Source organism: Achroia grisella, unplaced genomic scaffold (assembly GCF_030625045.1).
Source record: "Achroia grisella isolate CSIRO2021 unplaced genomic scaffold, CSIRO_AGI_Agris_v1 utg770, whole genome shotgun sequence".
Lineage (NCBI taxonomy): Eukaryota > Metazoa > Arthropoda > Insecta > Lepidoptera > Pyralidae > Achroia > Achroia grisella.
The window spans coordinates 1563872-1585650 of NW_026713016.1; the positions used below are offsets into that span (position 1 = coordinate 1563872).

A 21779-nucleotide genomic window follows, 5' to 3' on the forward strand; every position below is an offset into this window, starting at 1 on the left:
TTATGAGCGCGAATGTACATTTACCAGTCGACGCAGGTACCTATATAACTCTTATTACCACCGGGCGACGTACGAAACTTGACAGTTTAATTTACGTTTTGTCAAAATTAATACAAATATCCCACGGGCGTTATTCCGCGCCACGTTACGTTTCACGTGTTGCCTCGTAAATTGTCGGGCCACGTTAGCCACGTATTCATACGTTTACCATGATTTATGTGTTGTACACATTTCTATGTCTTCATCTGTTTAATGTTTGTATAGTCCAGTGAACAAGTTTTTATGATATTCTTATATTAAACTTGCGTAGTGCTGTTCCTGTGTAAAGGCAAAGATTACCTTACCATCAAACGGACTTTTTACCATTTAAATTACATATTTATTATAATATATTAGCCATGTATTAGAATGACATCTACGATAATTTATATTTTGTACACATTTGTATGCCATTTGTTTAATATTTGTGTAATTCTGTACAAAACATTTTTTTATGATATTCTTCATTCATGTGTATAGACGAAGCTTGCCTTACCATCAAATGGACTGTCAGCTTGTTTACCATTTAATTTATATAATTTTAAATTATCATGTTAATTACCTAATTCCTATAATATTTTTGAGTTATGTTATTTACGACATCCTGAAGGTGGCCGGGAGTGCATGGATGCGGAAGGCAGAATATCGCACATAGTGGAAGGCATTGGGAATGGCATATATCTAAGAGTGGATAGATACATGATGTTATTTACATATTTGACTGACGTCTATGATTATTTGTGTAAATCTGTACAAAATTAATAAAACAAACACTGAATCAAAGAGAATAAGCTCTATATATTAATAACTATTTGTTAAATACCTATTTTTTATATTTTCGAGGTACAAATAAATCAGTATACATCTGTCAGATCTTCAGTGAATAGTCTAAGTAATTTATAAAGAAATTACCTCATACAATATCGAAGGCAAAAGAAGTTAAATGTTCAAAAAATATTTTTTACTATCTTGGTATACTTTTATATGTATAAATCTGTCTCGATCTACTTTAAATGGCTGTCTTATTTCTCACGTTTTTATAGAAATATTTTCTTTCATTGAATAATAGCTACGCTTTGATTTACATCGTTTAGATACCTTCAATGTCTTTACAAAACTTTTCTATTTAATGTGATGTAAAAAATATATTTTAAGTACATATTAAATCAAATCAAAATGTTTTTATTCGTGTAGGTCTATTACAGACTCTTATGATATGTCAAATCTACTGTCAGTTGTCAGTGCTGTCGAGTTAGAAGAACTGACAAGGAAGCCAGCTCATATTCTTTTCAAATAAATTTCCTAGAAACGCAACACATTTTTTATGAGTTTATACACGATTACAAAATGTGACACTATTTACGCTTAATACATAGAAAAGAATTTCGAGGTTTTAAGAATTGTCTTTGTATTACTTTTATTTTTATTATTGTTAAAGTGGACTGAAAATCATTTTTTTTCTCCTTGAGTGGTATTGCTATAACATAATACACACAGGTTTACCCATATTGTATTGCATCGGTTTAAATAATTTGTATTGTATGCTATTCGTAATTAATTCTAAAATACAAATAAACATTCTTATCTACCTATATTATCACTCTATCTTTATATACATGTAGCCGTCGTATCTGTCGAACGAATGAGGAAGTGATAAACACTAGAACTATATAATATTATGCCGACCTCCAAGTGAACCTCCTAAACACCCATGGTTAATTTCTATAAATTCATTATATTGAAATGATATCTTTTTTATGTAATTGGAATGGATATCATGCAGACACCCTTCCTGATGGTAAGGGATAACTGTCGCCTATATACTGAACACCACAACGGAAATTCACGTTATCATGTGACACCAGCGATATCACTCTGGTGTTACCACTCTAGAGTGCTAAGATGTCATGTTTGATATCCTGTAATTGCCAGACGAAATGGTTTACTGTGCAAGCTTCTTGGCAGCTGAAGTAGGTGAGACTGTAGTAACTCTGCAGGAAACTTTTTAGTCTATTTATCTATAATGATAACTTATTTGACTAACTTCAATTATATAGTTGCGTTCAATTAGTACTTCATCTGCAAATGCTGTAGACGGAATCCGTAATCTATTGTCAGTCAGAACTTCCCAAACAAATGAGTCGATTTCAATCTTATTCCATTAAGACAATTTTACCTTTTGAAATCCGATGATAAAATAATCATCGAATGATATTCATAATAATAATCTCAAGACAATTCATACAGTACCATATAGACCCAAGTTAAGCTAGCTAAAGCTTGTGTTATGAGTACTAGATAACTCATACAAATATATACATATATATATTTCTCTTAGACCTAGAAAATAGCCAGACCGAAACAAACAGTCATAGCCACGAATATAAATGTTTGTGTCGTGTGAGGAATCGAACCCGCGACCATCGGCAGTAAGGCGGTGTGCTAAACAACTAGACCACCGAGGCCGTCAAATTTCCTAAAGGTATAGTCTAAATATATACATAAAACACAATTCAATTAAAACCCCCTTTTTTGAAGTTATAATATATTCCACCATAAGTACTTAATTTCATTAAATAAACACACCGCTTCCATTCAAAGTAATAATGCCATTATTTCATTTCAATATAAACAAAATGCGGTCCCGTCGTAGCCATTTCATTAATCAATTCCGTTCATTGATATGCATTGTTCTGTCAGATGAATGCAATTAATGTCTTTTAAAAAGGATACCCATGTACATATATAAAGCCCCATTGTATGTGCGAAATGGTAGAAACTCAGGTGAGTGAGTTTCTGAATAGAAAATAAGTAGTTTAAAAATAGAGGACGTCTTAATGATTTGCTACCCTGCCTTGATCCTAAAGGTGAAAATCAACCCAATATATAATTATATTAGTTATATTTCTCAATAACTCACCAGTAATAGAATCATTAGTAACAAATGAAACTAATTCGAGAGACTGCGGTAGGTCAATCTAGCTTAGTGTATTCAAATGTACCAAGCTTACAGCGATTTTAAGAAAAATTACGTTCTCCACGACAATAAGAATTGGCTCCGAATATCCCGTTTGAGAGATCTATGTGTGTATGTGTGTCACTCTACCTTAGTGGATTCAAATGTACCAAGTATTAAAGTGGTTATATGAACAACTGCGTTCTCCACGACATCAAAAGTTGGCTCCGAATATTATCTAATATCGGTGGCGAAGTTGAAAAAAATATACATTAATAAGTATTTATATATAGTACTATAACAGTTATACAGTATAGTACTGAAACAGTTTACACACCAACCTGCATGACTGCTAATATAGGTGACACAGAGATTTTACTACTGGACTAGTTTTACTAACACCACGATTTTAAGGTAGATTTTACCAATTTTTACGTACTTCATTAATGAATTCATAATTTAACATATTTGTTATTTATTTGTAGAAAAAAAATATTGTCGATGAAGTTCTTGTAATCTATTATGTACTCGTAGAGAGTATATAAGTGTACATTTCAGGGTTAACAAATCATTATCAGATTTAAGAAAAAAATGTACGATCAAAGTCCGTATAATCTCGATCTATGACTGCTATAATAAAAATTAATACCTAGTTTTAACTATGTAACATAATTGATTTGTTTACTTATTCTTAGGACAAAATGTAGAGAACTAAGGACGAGTATTGTTCTTAGATGGAGATGAATAAATATTATAATAATTTATATGAATAGATGAAATGAGATTCAAAACAATGGTACCAAATCTTTTTTCCTAATTTAAACGCATCCCGCGCTTAATCATCTGTAAGACAAATTAGATAAACAAATAAGGTCACCACCTCATTTGTTTACTGTCCCGTGATAAAATGAATTAGGTTCGAAATTCAAAATTGTATAACGAACTTACATTTAAAAATGGAATTCAAAATAACCACTACCACACTCACACGAAACAATCCACTCGATATCACTCGCAACTCGCAAGCAACACAGTGCGGACACGCGTCGCGGACTCCCGATGTCAACTGACACCCGCGTGTCACACTCGGGAGCATCGCTGTGAGTACTGATGGCAGAAATCGGGATCGTTGTTCTTATTTCCTGTTCTTTTTTTTTCATTGTTATATACTAAAATAATATATTTTAAGAAATATGAATAAATTTGTTAGAAAGAGAGAAAGGGATGTTCTTAATTTGAAAATGTAATTTCTTTTATTTTTTTTTAAATATGCATTATGCAATATATTGGCGAATATCGAATTATTTTTAATCTGAAGATACTATGATTAAAATAAATTTCTTTGTATAAAAACTTTTATCATTCAAATATAAATAGAGAATGTCTTACTCTCCGATTGTTTGTTCATACAATAGTATTCAAGATTTCAAAATTTTAATCATAGGATTATTGATTCAACAAGGTTACAATAGTGTAACCTTGTTGAATCACATTGATAATGATCAATATCTACGCAATCTAAATCTACAATTTCCTCCTTGATTATGTATCTGACATTACCTAATTTTGGGTTTAGAATCTTCAATAATAATATTATTTAGTTTTTTTCTCACTTTATTTTGTGCAACAGATAATATTAACATATTATTATAAATATATAATTCTTCAGAGAAGTTTCTTTCTACATTGAGTGCCGAAAAATTGTTTCTTTATTATTTCTTATTAAATTGTAATAAAATAAACAATAATATACAAATAGGAAAAGAAATCATTTTTGCTTTTTTTTACATTTAACCTTCATTTGAAACAAACGAATATTTTCCGAGTATGTGAAAAGGGAATTGTTTGTAATTTGGATTGTCGACCCCATTGCTAGCAATTTACTATGTCAGGTGACCTCCACGCGGTTTCCCCTGGTAGCCATGATGATAAATTCCTGACGAATTTGTCACGATAAGTTAAGTGATATGACCTAATGTTCATCTTATTATCCTCCACTGCTGCCCCGCCAGCGAATACCATCTACGCTAGACGAGTGTACCATTCCATTATCATCCATTAAAAATATATATTTTTCTGAATAAAAGAACGTTTTTTCAAACTCTACCACCGTTTCAAAATGTATTGTCCCAATATATTATATTATAAAAATAACATTCGTTTGAAACAATATAAAAGAGAACGTCAGCAATCAAGTTATTTATGTAATTATTTAATTGCTACATTCATTCACTAACCGTACAATTGACGTGTCTTTATTTAGCGTCTGTTAACTGGGCACAACAAGCCGTTGGTCATTGTGTTAAAGTTTATCTCTGTGTAAACATAAGATATAATTATTAGGGTCCGTTGTGAACTGCTCGTATCTAATTTAATTAAGTAATTACCGGGGTATTTCTTATAACAATAATAATAATACTTTGCTTAGGACTGTACAAAGCAAAAATACCGGTGAGAGCCTAGAAGAAAAATAATAATAATAACCCTGGATTCACACAATGCTATTTAACTGCAGAGATGACCAGGGTATTTCTAGTAATAACAATAACCCTGGAAAATTCAGACATCACCATCTAACTGCAAAGATTACCGGGATATTTCGTGTAATAATAATAACTCCTGATAATTCACACATCGTCATCTAGCTGCAGAGATTATCGGGGTATTTCAATTAATAATAATAACCCTGTATAATTCACACATCGCCATCTAGCTGCAAGGATTACCGGGGCATTTTACAGAATAATAATAACCCTGGATTCACACATCGCCATCTAACTGCAGAGATTACCAGGGTATTTCCTGTAATAATAATAACCCTGGGTAATTCAGACATCACTATCTAGCTGCAGAGATTACCAGGGTATTTCCTGTAATAACAATAACCCTGGAAAATTCAGATATCGCCATCTAATTGCAGATATTACCGGGGTATTTCTTGTAATAATAATAACCCTGGATAATTCACACATTGTCATCTAGCTAAGCAAAACTTGTGTTATGGATTCTAGACAACTGATAGAAATACATGGTGAGAATTGGCCGCAGCTGGGCTTTACAGCTACACCGGACGATAGTGGACGCGTGCAGATGGCACTCGATTTATAGAGTGGCTGAGGGCCAACTCCAGCCTAACGGATAGAATTGTTGGTGTAGAACTATCTGTCCTATTGATAGTTTCTTTTTCTTGGAGAATCTCTCTTGCAGTTGCACCTTACGTGACTTCATTCTCGTGCTTCTGTTTTTGAAAATGCAGGATTTCCATTTCACCATCACTAAAAAACATGACAGATGACGAAGAAATCTACAATTAAAGAATTTCTTAATTTTAAATTACCATTATAAAAATGGTTTCTAAACGAATATTACAAATAATTGCGACGGTCTCGGTGGTGTAGAAGTCTAGCATATTGCGCTACTTCCAACGGTCGTGGGTTCGATGAAATCATCATTTGTATTCACGAGTATGATTTTTTGTATTGGTCTGGGTGTTTGCTATGTATATTATATATGTATTTAAAAAAATATCTAATGAAGTATCCTTGTCACATTTCTTTTTCTCAGGACAGTTCACACAGCGCCATCTAGACCCAAGACTAAATAACTGATATATATTTTTTCGTAAAAAGGTATATACATATTATACATAGGAAACACCTAGATCAATACAAACAATCATACTCATGAATACAAATGTTTGTGCCGTGCGAGGAATCAAACCCTGTCGCGGTGACCATCGGAAGTAAGGCGGTGTGCTAAAATGATAAATCGCTAGATCACCGAGGCCGTCCAAATCACTTATTAACCGATTCCAAAAAAGGAGCACAAGCTCTGCTAAGTTTGGCACTTGAGTGAATTATTTTAGTTTATTATTATTATTGTAACTTAGTTATAATATTATTTACTTATTATTAATTCTGTTATGGTCTGAAATGTTTATAAACAAATATTTGATAAGATATCAAGGATGAAACTAATCAAGATACTATTATGTATATAATCAAAGCAATACATAGGCATATTTATTTCCTTACCACACATAAAGTTAGACATTACAAAGTTATTAGATATGTACCTAATATATTTAACATCCGTCCTACTGTGTACTAATAATATGCAAATATTAATATTTCGCAAAAAAATATTTCGAAAAATACAAATGTAATAATTTTGTTAAATTAATAAATATTTAGAAATAATATATATTTTAATAATTACATCATAAGTAATTTATTCTTTTGATTCAGATTAATTATTTTGTTAGGATTTCTGAATTTATTTGTATTATTACTGAAATCAATTTGTTTTAATACACAAATGAATTCATAAATTTCAATGAACTTTGTGGTATACTTATTTTGTTAAAAAAATGTTACATTTCATATTCATCATAAATTCGTAATAGTTAGTTTAAAGAAAATGTGTTTGAGAAATTTATGAATTACATCTATTTTCCATCAAAATTTCCTTAATATCGTTTTCCTGATTAGAAGTCAGGTGCCTGCACAAATAAAATAACTTATTCTTTTATACATAATCATTAATTCATTCATAATGATAACATCCTTGTAGAGACATTTGAGGAGAATGGAATTAATATTAATGAGATCTAGTGGCATCGTTGCGTAAATTGACCTCCATGCGGTACCCTCTGGAAACTATCGTTTAATTTTTGGTAAAATAGCTATGAAATTTTTGCTCATTCCATCATCCTCCACTCGTGCCCCGCCATTTTATGTAATAGGCCGATGCGCCATTCTATTATCATTTATTAAAAAAACTGTAACAACATTATGGCGGACATATTTTCGGACAACTATTTTACAGAAAAATCCTAACATTTTCAGTAGTCCAGAAAAAACCCAGCACTTCATTAATATGACAATGTGACGGATAAAGTGACAATAACCACTCGATAATAAAAATCCTGTCACACTCTCATCTTTTCTGAAGCAACAAATAAATACTTCACTTATATTTGTCGTCATTCATACATTCGTAATGACGGCATCACTTTAACCACATTATGACGGACGAATTCCCGGATAGCAACTATTTTCCAATAAAAATCCTTTAATATTCTTACCTACTTTTAAGTTAGCACTCGAAGTATTACAGTTGGGACACAGAAAAAGCCTCTACAGCATTATCGTCTCTGGAGAAGTTTGAAAGTTGTTTTAAAAGTCGTGTTCATCAAACCCCGCTGGGGTATTCACTTTGTGAGGGGAAACAAGGAATAAATCGCCTTGTCGCTCAAGCAGTCACTGAGCAGGGATGCCGACCACACGGTTTCTTCTGTAGCTTTTCATATTAATTGATATTTGAGTGGCAATATTAACAAATTCTTCTTCAGATGTCAATGTTTCATCAACTGTATTAAATAGCGAGGACGAAAGACCTGAATAACTGTAGTTTTAACTTAAAAAAACCGTACGTAGATCCTAGAGCAAATACGAGATTTTTGGTTTTGGATACGAGGAAATGTTCCCCATATTTTGTCTAATTAGATGTTATTTATGAAAGTCCATTTTATAACATAGATTTGTACTTGATCTGTATTACAATACATACTTAATTTACCGATACCATTTTTCATCTTTATACAGGTTTGTACGAGTTTTGATCTACGAACATCGGACAAAATATAATATGTACGAGGTTATAGAACCAATTTAGTGTACTATATTACATTGTATGTACTAGATTTTGCAAGATTTTTTTTTTATTTCTTCGTACGAGACTAACAAATAAAGTTAGCAACCCTGTCACTGAGTGACACATTGAAAAATAGACTCGCGGCTAACCAACGATTTTAAGACTCTCGTGACGTTTGCTATCGAGAAATGTAATTGAATAAAAGGAATCATGGTGATTTGGATTCGGAATTCTATTTGCAGATTGGCATTTTGATTCATTGACAAGGTTTGTGTTATAACGAAGGGGACGGCTCAATTGATGGCTCAACGTGCAGCAATATTACAATTGTAGCCGGCCTTTAGGAAAGTTAAAGTTGTTACAAGTAGAAGACGACCGAAAATAAGATGGATGGATACATTGTGTGAAAGTTTCATTGACAAGGATTTTGCTATAACTGAGGGGGCTAACTTGATGGTTCAAGGTGTAACAATATTATAATTGTAACCAAACTTTAGAAAAGTTAAAGTTGTTAAAAGAAAAAGACGACCGAAAACAAAATGGATATGTGTGGATTATGTGAAAGATGATACGGAGAAGAGGATAGTAAGCTCAGTATGACGGCCGACAGGGGTTCAGTGGAAGAAGATAAACTGCGCCGACTACAAATAATGGGATGATGATAAGGCAATGAAAGATGTTTTTACCGGTCCAGCAGTTTAGCACAATGTCTTACTTAAGATAGCAGCTGGTTGATACTCGCATAATACAAACATTCAAGAGTATGATTAGAGTCACTATTGCCAAATATTTTAAAACTTTCGTGACGTTTGCTATATGGAATGTAATCAAATAGAAGAAATATTGTTTGTTTGCCACTTACGTTGTATAAAAAAAATCATTGTGATATGGATTCGAAATTATATTTGCAAATTCATATATTGATTTATTGACAAGATTTCTGTAGGAAGCAAGGTCACAAATAAGTACAAAATTAATTGAAGAAGTATATATATGCTAATACTTGTATACCTTTGAGAAGTAAATACCTTTATTTACCATATAATTCTATTATAGTTCAGCTAAGAATATAATTAAAACCTACCTTAATAATAATGTCGTAGTGGGTGAAATATTGAATAAAACTTTATCGAGACCAAGTCGCTGATAACAGCTATTATTTATTACGGCAACAGAATAGATAAAAATAGTTATATCAATATGTTCACAATAAAAATGCCTATTAAATAAGCAAGAATACATAACCCATTTCAACTATGTTCTAACATTAGATTTATTTCAATATAAACACTGAATAATGTCCCATAAAGACGGCTTCGACCCTTATCATGCAAACGGACGCGAGGAATTTGACTCAATGTTTTATATTGTTTCCATAAATAAGATTCCTAAGAAAAATGTATCTGTGGAAATCAAGCCTTAAGTTAATAAAACTTAAAAATATATTCTTCTTAACAGTTACATTTTGAAAGCAGAAACTTGCTAAAATGCTGCCACATTATATTGGTGTTACCATATACAAATTATATATATATAACTATTGCTTCTTATCTTCCAAATTTTGTGTACGATTTTTGTTTATAATTCCATAGAGTATTGGGTGTTATAATTGACATTAAATATATATTTAATAATGGTACATTTTATAAAGAACCTAGATATAGTAATAATATTATATCCCTAATTATAAACAACTGATAGATACGTATACAATATTTTCTTTGTAAACATATATGTCAATACTAACAATCATACTTATGAATAAATGTGTGCATTGTGCGAGGAATCGAACGTACGAAAATCGGAAGTAAGGCGGTGTGCTAAACTGCTAGACTATCAAGGCCGTCTGTATAGATAATAGCTACAATAGTATGATATTATTTATTTTGTAGTTAGACTATAATTCAAGTTTAGTAAAAATAGTAATGCTTATGTTCAGTAAAAATTTAATATTCTTCCATAAAAAATGTTAGGACAGTTGTATTAAATAAAAACACAAAACAAACCTTCCAATTTATTTAAGCGATACCAAGAAAAGTTATAAATAGCAATAATGGTAATAGGATGGATGTATTAAAAATGAATGTTTCTAAGAAAATATTTTTTAATAAATTTCCCTTTGCTACTTTACATTTAATTTACTTAAATAATGATTCGTACTTTGTTGCATTTACGTTATAGATTATATTTAATGTCAATATTATTTGAAATGCTTTTTTTAGATTTGGTTTGTTATCGGTGTTTTATGAGTCTGCGTTCCGAATGAGTGGTAGAATAAAAAAAAAGACTATATAAAAGTGCTTATATTAAGTTTGTTTGAATAAAGATTATTTCTATTTCTATTGTACAGTAAATTAGAAATGTAAATTAACACAAAGTTCTTCAGTGTCCATAAATGATTTTATTTGAAATTATTCATGTATTTCCATGGATACACTGTGTAAAAACTAACACTAAAATCTGGACCACCATAGTCTGGTGGTTAATAAATAAAACAACTAGTGCTTGTTGTTTAGTCTGTCAATGAATGTTGAAACAAAATGACATTTATATGTCTATAATTTTTTTTCGTACTACTGTAATGCTGTTGGCCGCAACAGGCCTTTACAGCTCACCAGATGATAGAAGGCGAGTGCAAATACACTCCAAACAGATAAGATTTATGGATCAGCTGAAGGCCAACTCCCACCTGACGGATACGACTATAGTCTGAGGCCACCACTAGGGATTCGAACCTCGGTACAGGCCGACGTAATTTCGTTCCGCGTTTGAACTTATACAAAGAGACAAAACGAAACCATAGAGCCGTCTACTTTTAATACAGCGCCATCTATTATAAAGAGTTCTTTTGCTAGTTTTAAAGTTCTATATAAAGTAACAAATTTATACTCACGGTACATACATATAACAATAATATCTCCGGACAACTCACATAGCACCATCTAGTCCAGTCAGTACATTCATGATGACTTACCTATTGATATCAAGACCGCCACGAGTAAAATTTCGTTTAAAAAGGAATTGCCGGAACATTATTAAAATTTTTAACTTTTTTTTACTGTCCTTCTTCTTTTTTCACATCTTTCTCTTTTTTCCCTACAGACCTCACTCTCTATTTTCTTTTTTTTCTTAGTTTCAATTTGAGGCTGTACTTATAATATAATATTTCTCATTTATATATTCATATATAATTGAAATGCAAAAGTTTAAAACGCTTACACGAATATAATAATTATTCAATTTTATCCATATAATGCCATTTTCATACACACAAAGTCTATATTATTATTCTATACTAGCTGTGCCCGCGGTTTTACCCGCGTTATATTTCAATAAAAAATAAAGCCTATATGTTATTCTGATGCATAAGCTATATTTATACTGTAAAGTTTCATCAAAATCCGTTCAGCAGTTTATGCATGAAAGAGTAACAAACATTCATACTCACAAACTTTCACAAGATATGTTAGTCCATAAGGTATATATAATATGGGCCAATATTTGTATATAATAACTACTCACCCTGGCTAGGCACGTCTGTACATGTATTATATATATATATCTAAAAAACCGCTCCAAAATCCTTTGCGTAGTTTTAAAGATGTAACCATACATAGGGACGGACAGATGCGACATCAACTTTGTTTTATACTATGTAATGATATTTAATTGCCTGAAATAAATAAATACATATATAACACATTAGATTTAATTCGTATGGTTTCCGAACAATTAAGTAAACACCTACACATGTGTTACAATCGAGTTTATCACATAGTTGCAGTTACCGGAGGACGGTAAGCGTTTGAGTGGATTATCATGTAACAGTTAGTTACTTTGTTGTGTCTTTGTTATACCAAATGACGACAATGACATATTAATATGTGGATATTACTATTATAAGTGTGTCTAAGTAGTAAAAGTTTGGCAAAGTTGCAACTTTTTATGGGAACTAGGTTTTTACGCGGTTTAACCACATAACCAGTACTTCCGTCAGTAAGGGAACGTCTTTGTAGATGCTCGTTGCCTGAAATATATAGATACTGTTTTTGAACTGTAGGTTTTAAAAACCTTGAACTGTTTCTGCTGCATTGCAGAATGTGCTAATTAGTAACGCAAGGTTATACTAAAATTCGAATAGAATAGAAATAGAATAGAAAATCATTTATTCAAATAAACTTACATTGAAGCACTTTTGAATAGTCATTACATTTTTTAATCTACCGCTCGTTCGGAAAGCTGTCTCATCACAAGAAGAACGAGCAAGAAACTTGCGTGTTGCTCTTTTAAATAATTTTATTATTACTTTACATTTTTAAGTTTAAGTGTGTGAATACAAACCACCAATTAGCACTAATTCTATTAAATACTCAAATAGAAATAATATTGAATATATAACCAACTGGTTAAACAATTAATAAGAGGAAATCAGTCATAGTGATTAGAGCAGACCAGTCCCTACAAGCAGCACCCGTTCACGAGTATGACGGATGAGCCAGCCATCACTGCGCTCGACCATATTTTAGGGAGCCCAATGACCCGGCCCACCACGCCGCCACAAGTCTGGACATTTTAGTGAGCATGACTACTCAAAACACTAGACTACGTCAAAGCTACTTACAATTGCTATCTGATAGTTATAGTATTCACATTTTACATAAGAATGCATGCGGCAATCAATACAAAAACCGCTACGCTTTCATATTTCTAAAATCAATCAATTAAATCAAGAAAGCAATGAGAAAATTAAATTATAACGTTGTATGCTAATAAACTAGTTATTTACTTGATATGTTGTCGTCTATGAATTCGTCTATCCTGTAATAGGCTTTCTTACACAAAAATTGTTTAATATAAGATTTGAATTGCCTCTCTGTCAGATTTAGTGCAGATTCTGGCAGTTTATTATAAAATCTTACGCAATTACCATAGAATGAATTACTGACTTTGTGCAGGCGGCATTTAGGTAAAATTAGCTTATTTTTATTGCGTAAGTTTCTATTTGTACAGTCTTTAAGTTTTCTAAAACTCTCTAAATTCTTCCGTGTATACATGATATTCTCATAAATGTATTGTGAAGTAACGGTGAGGATATTTGAATCTTTAAAACACTGACGTAATGACTCTCTCGAACCCATACCATAAATAGAACGTATGGCTCTCTTTTGTAAAATAAATATAGTATTTATATCGGCTGCTTTACCCCACAGTAGTATACCATATGACATAATGCTATGGAAATAACTAAAGTATACAAGTTTAGCCGTCGCCACGTCTGTTAATTGCCTAATTCTTCTAATTGCATATGCAGCTGAACTGAGTCTATTGGCCAATTTTGAAATATGGGGCCCCCATTGTAATTTCGAGTCCACTGTTGTCCACCTAAAAAAACTGTATCATTAACAAAATTTACTATTTCATCATTAAGCAATAACTGTGTATTTATTGGTCTTACATTAGGAAGTGTAAATTTTATACACTTTGTTTTGCTGGAATTTAATAATAGGTTATTACATGTAAACCAATTTAATATAGCAGACATAGCACAATTTACATCGTCTAATTGATTAGTTTGACGTCCAATTTTAAACACTAACGAAGTATCATCCGCAAACAGCACTATATCTGCAATTTTCTCTACCATAAAGGGAAGGTCATTTATGTAAATTAAAAAGAGAAAGGGGCCTAAGATTGACCCTTGTGGAACGCCCATCCCAATATTAGCTCCCTTAGATTTTATACCGTCAATATCTACAGTTTGGACCCTATCCTCTAAATAATATCATTATCTTTTATACCATAATGTTCGAGCTTGTACAAAAGTGTTTTATGATCCACGCAATCAAATGCCTTTGATAGGTCACAAAAAACTCCGAGTGCATCCTGTGACTTCTCCCATGATTGGAAAATATGTGTTATCAGCGCTACACCTGCGTCAGTGGTAGACTTGCCGGCGGTGAAACCATATTGTTGACTGTGAAGCAGTCGGTTATCCCTAAAGTGTTGTAACATTTGATTTAACATTATCTTTTCAAACACCTTACTTAGAACTGGCAAAATAGATATAGGTCTATAGTTCCCTGGCTCAAATTTATCACCTGATTTAAATAGTGGGATTAATTTGCTAAATTTCATTAATTGTGGAAAAGTGCCATTATCAATACATTTATTAAAAATAATAGCTAGATATGGAGCAACAATATCTATGAAAGAACTAACTACTTTTACAGACATGCCCCAAAGGTCTTCTGTATTTTTAAAATTTAGATGTTTGAATATTTTTATGATATGAACGGGGCTAACATGTGAAAATTTAAATCTTAAAGCACAACAACCGATATTAGACTCTAGTAATATTTTTGCTCGAGATGGAGATGAGTCCAGAGAAGATGTAATGTTAATCGGAATGTTAGCAAAAAAATCTTCAAAAACATTAACTACATCTTTTGTTGCTGTTATTAATTTATTATCATAATTTAATGCAAATTGATTATAGGCTAATTTAGATCTTCCGGTTTCTTTATTTATAATGCCCCAGATGGTTTTAATTTTGTCAGAAGACTGGTTAATTTGTTTATTAATATAATTAGATTTAGCCGTAATACAAAATTTTTAAAAAATTTTTGAATAATTTTTCACATAAGTGGTGAATTTGTCATCAAATCGATATTTTTTTTGATCGTATAAATCAAACAAAATATTTCTACTTTTAAGTATACCTACTGTTGCCCATTCCGTGAATTTAGATTTAACATAAACTTCTTTTTTCTTGAAAAATTGTTCATATTCTCCTGATAGAATAGTAATTAGCTTGGTGTAAAGATAATCAGGATTATTACTAGATTGTAACAGCAAATCCAATTTATTTTTAATCGCGCTTTTGTATTTGTTAATATTGTAAACATTTATTTGTCTTTTTGATTTTTTATTATTGTTGACTTTATTGATCTGACTGTTAAACTTAACAACTTGACCACAGTGATCTGAAGGAAGTTTATTTATTATGAATTTTTCTGTATACTCACAGTTACAAAAAACATTGTCAAGACAAGTAGCAGACGTGGCAGTTACACGAGTGGGTTCATGAAAGACATGACTTAAATCAAATGATTGAAATAAACTAATAATTTTTGTACATGTGGGTGTGTTACAAAGAATATCAACGTTAAAATCTCCACATACAATAATTTTTTTAATACTATTAAATATTTTTTTAATATATCCTCCATCACCCCTTCAAATACATTGTAATCACTATTAGGAGGCCTGTACACACATATAAGGATATAATTTTCTAGTTCTATACAAGATAATTCTATACAACACTCAATAGAAAGTCTAACAATGTCAGCACGTTCCTTTACTTTAATATTATTTCTTGCAATTATCATAGACCCGCCTCTGTTAACTGACTTTCTATTGAAGCAGCTGACAACGTTATAATTATTTAAATTGAACATCATATTGCTCTCTTTAAGCCAATGTTCTGTGAAACAGACAATATCAATATTATACTTTTCTAAAAATAATTGTATAATTAACTCGCTGCCGGGAAAACTTTGTATGTTCTGATGAACAATTATTAATTCTGATTGCTTTCCCTTTGTCTTTGTGAGCAGTTTAAATCTGCAGTCATAGTATTTATGTCACAAATATTAATAGAATTATTTGTTATGTCAGTATTTTTATGTTTAAGTTTACCATGTAAACTGTTCATGTAGTCAATATTATAAGCCACTAAAGTGGCTATTTTATTTTTAGATAATTTTGAGAGATACATTGTATCTTTTGTCAAATAAAAATCACTAATAAAACTATTAGTATCAAAAAATGTAAAAATGTCACTATGACGACATGTCAATGTATGTAATAAGTTGTTCAGGTAATGTACCTTACTGTTAATTTTTTTATGAAGATGTCCTTTTGTGTAAGGAAAAGCGCACAATACAATCTTATACACATTTAATTGTAATAAATATTCAATTCCTTTAATTACATCCTGCCTATTTAATTGAATACTATTACCAAAAAATAACACAATTGTGGTCATATTGTTCATTTTCGTAGACTTCATTTTATTTATTATTTGTGTAAATGATGCTTCTGGCATACAGTAGTTTAATAAATCACCCATAAGATGATACTTCAAAATAGACCCAAAGTTACAGCCTATTCTGTCAGAGAACACCATTGTGCGAAATTGCTTAAACCATTTTTTTAGGGATAAGGTTTATTTCTTTAAGCAACACGCAAGTTTCTTGCACTTTCTTCTTGTAATGAGTCTGCATTCCGAATGAGTGGTGGAATAAAAAAATATGACTATTCAGAAGTGCTCATATTAAGTTTACTTCAATAAAGATTATTTCTATTTCTATTAAATATTGTTAACAGCATGTTTTCACAGTTTTTTTTTTGTTTTTATAGATACATATTTCAATTGATTGTTAATATACATGTAGACCATAATCTACTTGTGTACCAAAATTCATCAATACAATAGAAAGTCTCTCTATATGATATATCCTAGAATATACATAAGGGATTTTCCATAGTAAGTTATCCATCAAAACTCGCAAGATACAGCTCCCAATATAAATAGATATCATAACATTAATTTTATCCAGTTAAGTAACACAGCTTCAAAAAGCGAGTTTTTATGCGTATAATTTCCAAAGAGCTTAACTCAGCACTAAAAAAGCGACTGCGTGACAATAATTGTCTATTAAAAGGCACCTCCCACGTCGTACTCCCCTGAAGACGTCATAAAACTGACGAGGCCGACATAAAGCGCATAATTGCACGGGGGCATTTTTAATTAAGGTCGTTAACGAATGATCTTGGCGCTAAAATCAACTCGGCTGAAACAATTACATCTGAACATGTTACGTGGAGTACTAGCGTAGCGTATCTATCTAAACTTTATACGAGTATATTATGTTAATGACGGTCATCATCATTATATCAAACACAGAAAAACTAGGGTGTACCCGTAAATTCTTCTGAATAAATTGTCGTTACAGATACGTCTGCACGTTTCACCTATTTAAGCCGCCAAATAGTGCTTAGTGAGCTGTGTATAGGATGTAGGATGCAGATTAAGCAATGAAATTACAAGATAAAAACAATATTAGTATAAATTAAAAGATGTTCCTACTTTTAGCATTTTTTAAGTAATCAACAAAAACTCTTCAGAGAAGTTATTATACGCTCTAATTCTACAATTACATACTAAAATTATAATTGCGAAAGTGTGTCAGTGTCTTTGTTTTTATTCATCTTATTATTGCGATTGTACGCATTGTGTAACATTTGAATTATATGTTGACAGATGTGTATTCTTTAATTCTTTAGAATTTTATATAATTACTTCGTTTCGGATTCGCTTCGCCAATGAGTTTACTAAATACGAGTATTCCTAATATTACAAAAAAAGATTTGTTTTTTAAGGAATTTGAATGGCAAATGGTTTTTAAGGACCCACCTGATGGTAAGTGGTTACTGTAGCTTAGTTACATGAACAGCAATACGAACATTACTTTATCATGCGACGCCCATGATACCATTCTTGCGTTGCTAATCCGGAGCCGCAAATCTTCTAATTTCACTGTATTATCTGAAACCTCCATTCTTTTCTTTGAAACAAATGAAACACAGGTTACAAAGAAAGCTGCTTGGCGGCTGAAATAATTGAGACTAAGCTACCCACGCAGACGAGTCTTGACAAAAGTCTATGTTTTTTCTCCTTTGTTGGTAGAAGGAGTAAAATATAGTAATATTCTATTACTATATATATGATGTAGGATGCGACACGAGAAAACCCTCGGAAAAAAACTGGCTAAATACGTAGGTACATTAAGGTAAATACGTCATTATTCAAAGTAGCTCCCGCTATCTTCATCGTACAGTAAAAAACTCAATTTTTCATCTCGGAGACAATCAATTCAAGTCCCTCATTACACCAGCGCTCAGAATTCCACTATAAATTCACTCATTACTCACTAAATGAGCAATTTTGAGCTTTGATTAATGCGAAGCGTCAAGGTGCTAAGTGACATTTATCTCAGTATGCCGGCATTTCACGACGAAGGACTCTGGGAAAGTTAACGTAAATATGAGGTGAGAATCTTTACAAAAATATTTCTTAATGAGTGTTCAGTTATAGGACTTTAATCCGCAGTGTAAAGAGATATAGATATAGTGAATTATGAAAGCAAAATATGTATTATATTTATTTGGTAAAAGACTCACAATGTCTTAAAAACCAACGTAAAAAAATTGAATACGTTTTTTCACTAAGTTTCTAAATATAAAATACTAATTACAATATCTTCTATTCACAACAGCCAGATAAGAATTTAATAACAAAGTTCCAATATCATTAATATAAATATTAAAGTAATAGTCGGTACCCGCCACATCGTCTTGTTTTTGATATAAAAGAAAGCTTATTTTCATCACGATACAATCATTTTTATTTCAAATTTCTTTAAGATATGTCTAATGTCTTGAAGTTGTAACAAAAAGGCGACAGACCGAATTGTACAATATACACATTTTTTACATACATGAAGAAGCATCTGTAGAAAATAAGAATGGTGAATGAGGCTATTTGTGAATCATTGGGCTCTCTGTAATATGGTTGAGAGCAATGATTTTTGGTTCATCCGTTAGATTTGTTTTGTGGACGAGTGCTGTATGTAGGAACTATTCTATTTAGATCACTATAACTGACATATTTCGTTAAATAGAGAAACAGACTATCTATTTCAATTTTACTCTTATTAATTCATATTATTTGGTTTGATCAATTCACACAAAATGTTCAATTAAAAAAAAATGTTATTCAGGTGTATTTTTATTTTCACTTTATTTAAATTTTTAATGTAAATAATGATTACATGAATTTTTATTTAGTAGTTAACGCTTTGAACAGTATAATGTCTGTCTTACATATATATTATTTTTTTTGTGTTGTATGCGATGTTTTTTATTATTCAGTACCTATTCATACATAGTAATTATCATATAAAATGTGTGTTGGATTAGTTTTTTTTTTGTAAATAGACCTTCCCCGTGATGACTCATCTTCCTACCCAAAGCATTACGATGTAGGGTGGATCCCAAGTAGATAGTTCCTTTGTTTCATTATTTCCACTTAAGAGCCTCATAGAATTACCTCGACAAACCAACTGTGTAAATCGAGTTAAGTAATTTTGATGATTCAGCTGTATATATAAAAAAAGAAGGGCTTACTCCACTACTCAATCCACACAAACCCTTGGGCCTAGAAAGCCGATTTCTTTTCATAGATGATGTTTTCAAGACGTAGTTTATAAACAAGAAAAGATTATCATAATACACTCTCGACGGTGTTAAAACGGGGATTTAAAGCTTTTATGGAGTAATGATATTAAGCGGACAGTGCATTTTGATACTCCGTAGAAGCAAAACAGAAAACAAATAAGTACATGACATACATACGTATTTTTCATGATATTTCGTAAATCGGAGTTGATTTAAGAGCTGTAGATTGGGGCAAAGTACTATTTAGACAAGAGTCATGTCTAGACTCGTTATTAATATATTGGTAGCACGCACAGCGGCCCAGATGAGAAGCTAATTGCATAGAATAGAGTCCAACTTACATTACTTTAGCATGTTGGTCACTTTTGAAGTAATTTTTCAATATTTCCGAGTAAGGAAATATTTTAATTGATTTCAAAAAAGTATTCGTAATTTAGTTGGAGCAATATTTTGATAATGAATACTCTCAAGTAATGGAAACTGCTGTATTACTGATTGCTGTATGACTTATATATTGTTTATATTTATATGTTGTTTATACCTATAATTAATATACATCAATTTAATTTCAATACGAACCGTATCCCGTTGAACAAAACATTGTTCGTGTCATATCCACGATCGATGGTTATCATGATTCTACATAAGTGATTACTTTGATCTTTGCAACCCACACTAATTGAGGGTACATAAAATTGTCTATAATAGTAGAGAATTTTGACTATTTAAAACAGCAAAATCTTCAATAACATTGAAATTTAATAACTTAAAAAAAAATCTATATAAAAAAGTATAGCTACAGCTAGATGTGTACATAAAATAAGCTTATTTGATATTTTTTTATGTAATTTGAACTGCGAATTACGTAGGTACCCGTTATGCGTTGCTATCCATAAAGACTAGTTCGTTATGCTGTATTTTCACAGCTCCCCTTTGACTAAAACACAGCATAGAGAACACTTCTTTTGGAAGGCATTTGAAATAGGTGAGATAGAGATGCCCTCGTACAACAACTTTGAACAAAGTTACACTAGGTATTAGACATACGATTACGAATAATTAAAAAAATCAACCAATAGTAGCAAATTAAAGCAGACCTTTGCCTACAAGTAATAATAATAATAATACATTTGGACAATTTACACAACGCCATCTATCACAATCCTGAAGTAAACAGAGCTCGTATTATGGGTACTAGACAACTGATAAAAATACTTAGTTTTTTTTATAAATACATACATAATATGCATAGAAAGCACCCAGGCGGACGCAAATAATTCGATCGTCGGAAGTAAAATGTACTAAACCGTTAGACTACCGAGGCCGTCAAAGTAGCACCAGATTAGAGGAAAACCAACTAAAATTTAGCTTTTGCCTCCAAACTCATTTCATTTCGATGATTACTTACAATTCGGACGAAGAGCAAACTTCTCAAACGGCACCATTAGATAGGAAGAAATCTGAGTCGGCTAGGTGAGCACGGGACAAAGCGACGTGGCCACACTAGGGATGATCGATATTAGAAAAACATCGACATCAATATCGATCTATGATAATCTATATTTTATAATTATAAATGAAAAATGTCTGCATTAAAAACCATCAGCAAATATTTATATCAAATTAACTTTTTTTTTATATTTAAGTTACTAACCTAATTTCCGTTTCGAATGACGTTTTCTTCCTTCCTTGTTTTATATTTTGACGATGTCTTTAGAAACTTCACATTGATGTTTTATTGCTATCCGAAATATCGATGGAAAAACATTGTTTTGGACTAAATATCGATGTTCTATAAACATCATCTCTTGGATCATCCCTAGGC

At 31.5% G+C, this 21779-nt stretch overlaps 1 protein-coding gene across 1 annotated transcript in view; it reads right to left on the reverse strand.

The window, feature by feature from the left end:
- LOC131850457 (tolloid-like protein 1) overlaps positions 1-4067 on the reverse strand; it is a 99873-nt gene extending 95806 nt beyond the window's left edge. Inside the window, exon 1 of the mRNA XM_059200678.1 lies at positions 3944-4067. The gene's annotated coding sequence lies outside the window, so the exon portion shown is untranslated. The remainder of the gene's footprint in view (positions 1-3943) is intronic.
- Positions 4068-21779: the final 17712 nt, after the last annotated feature.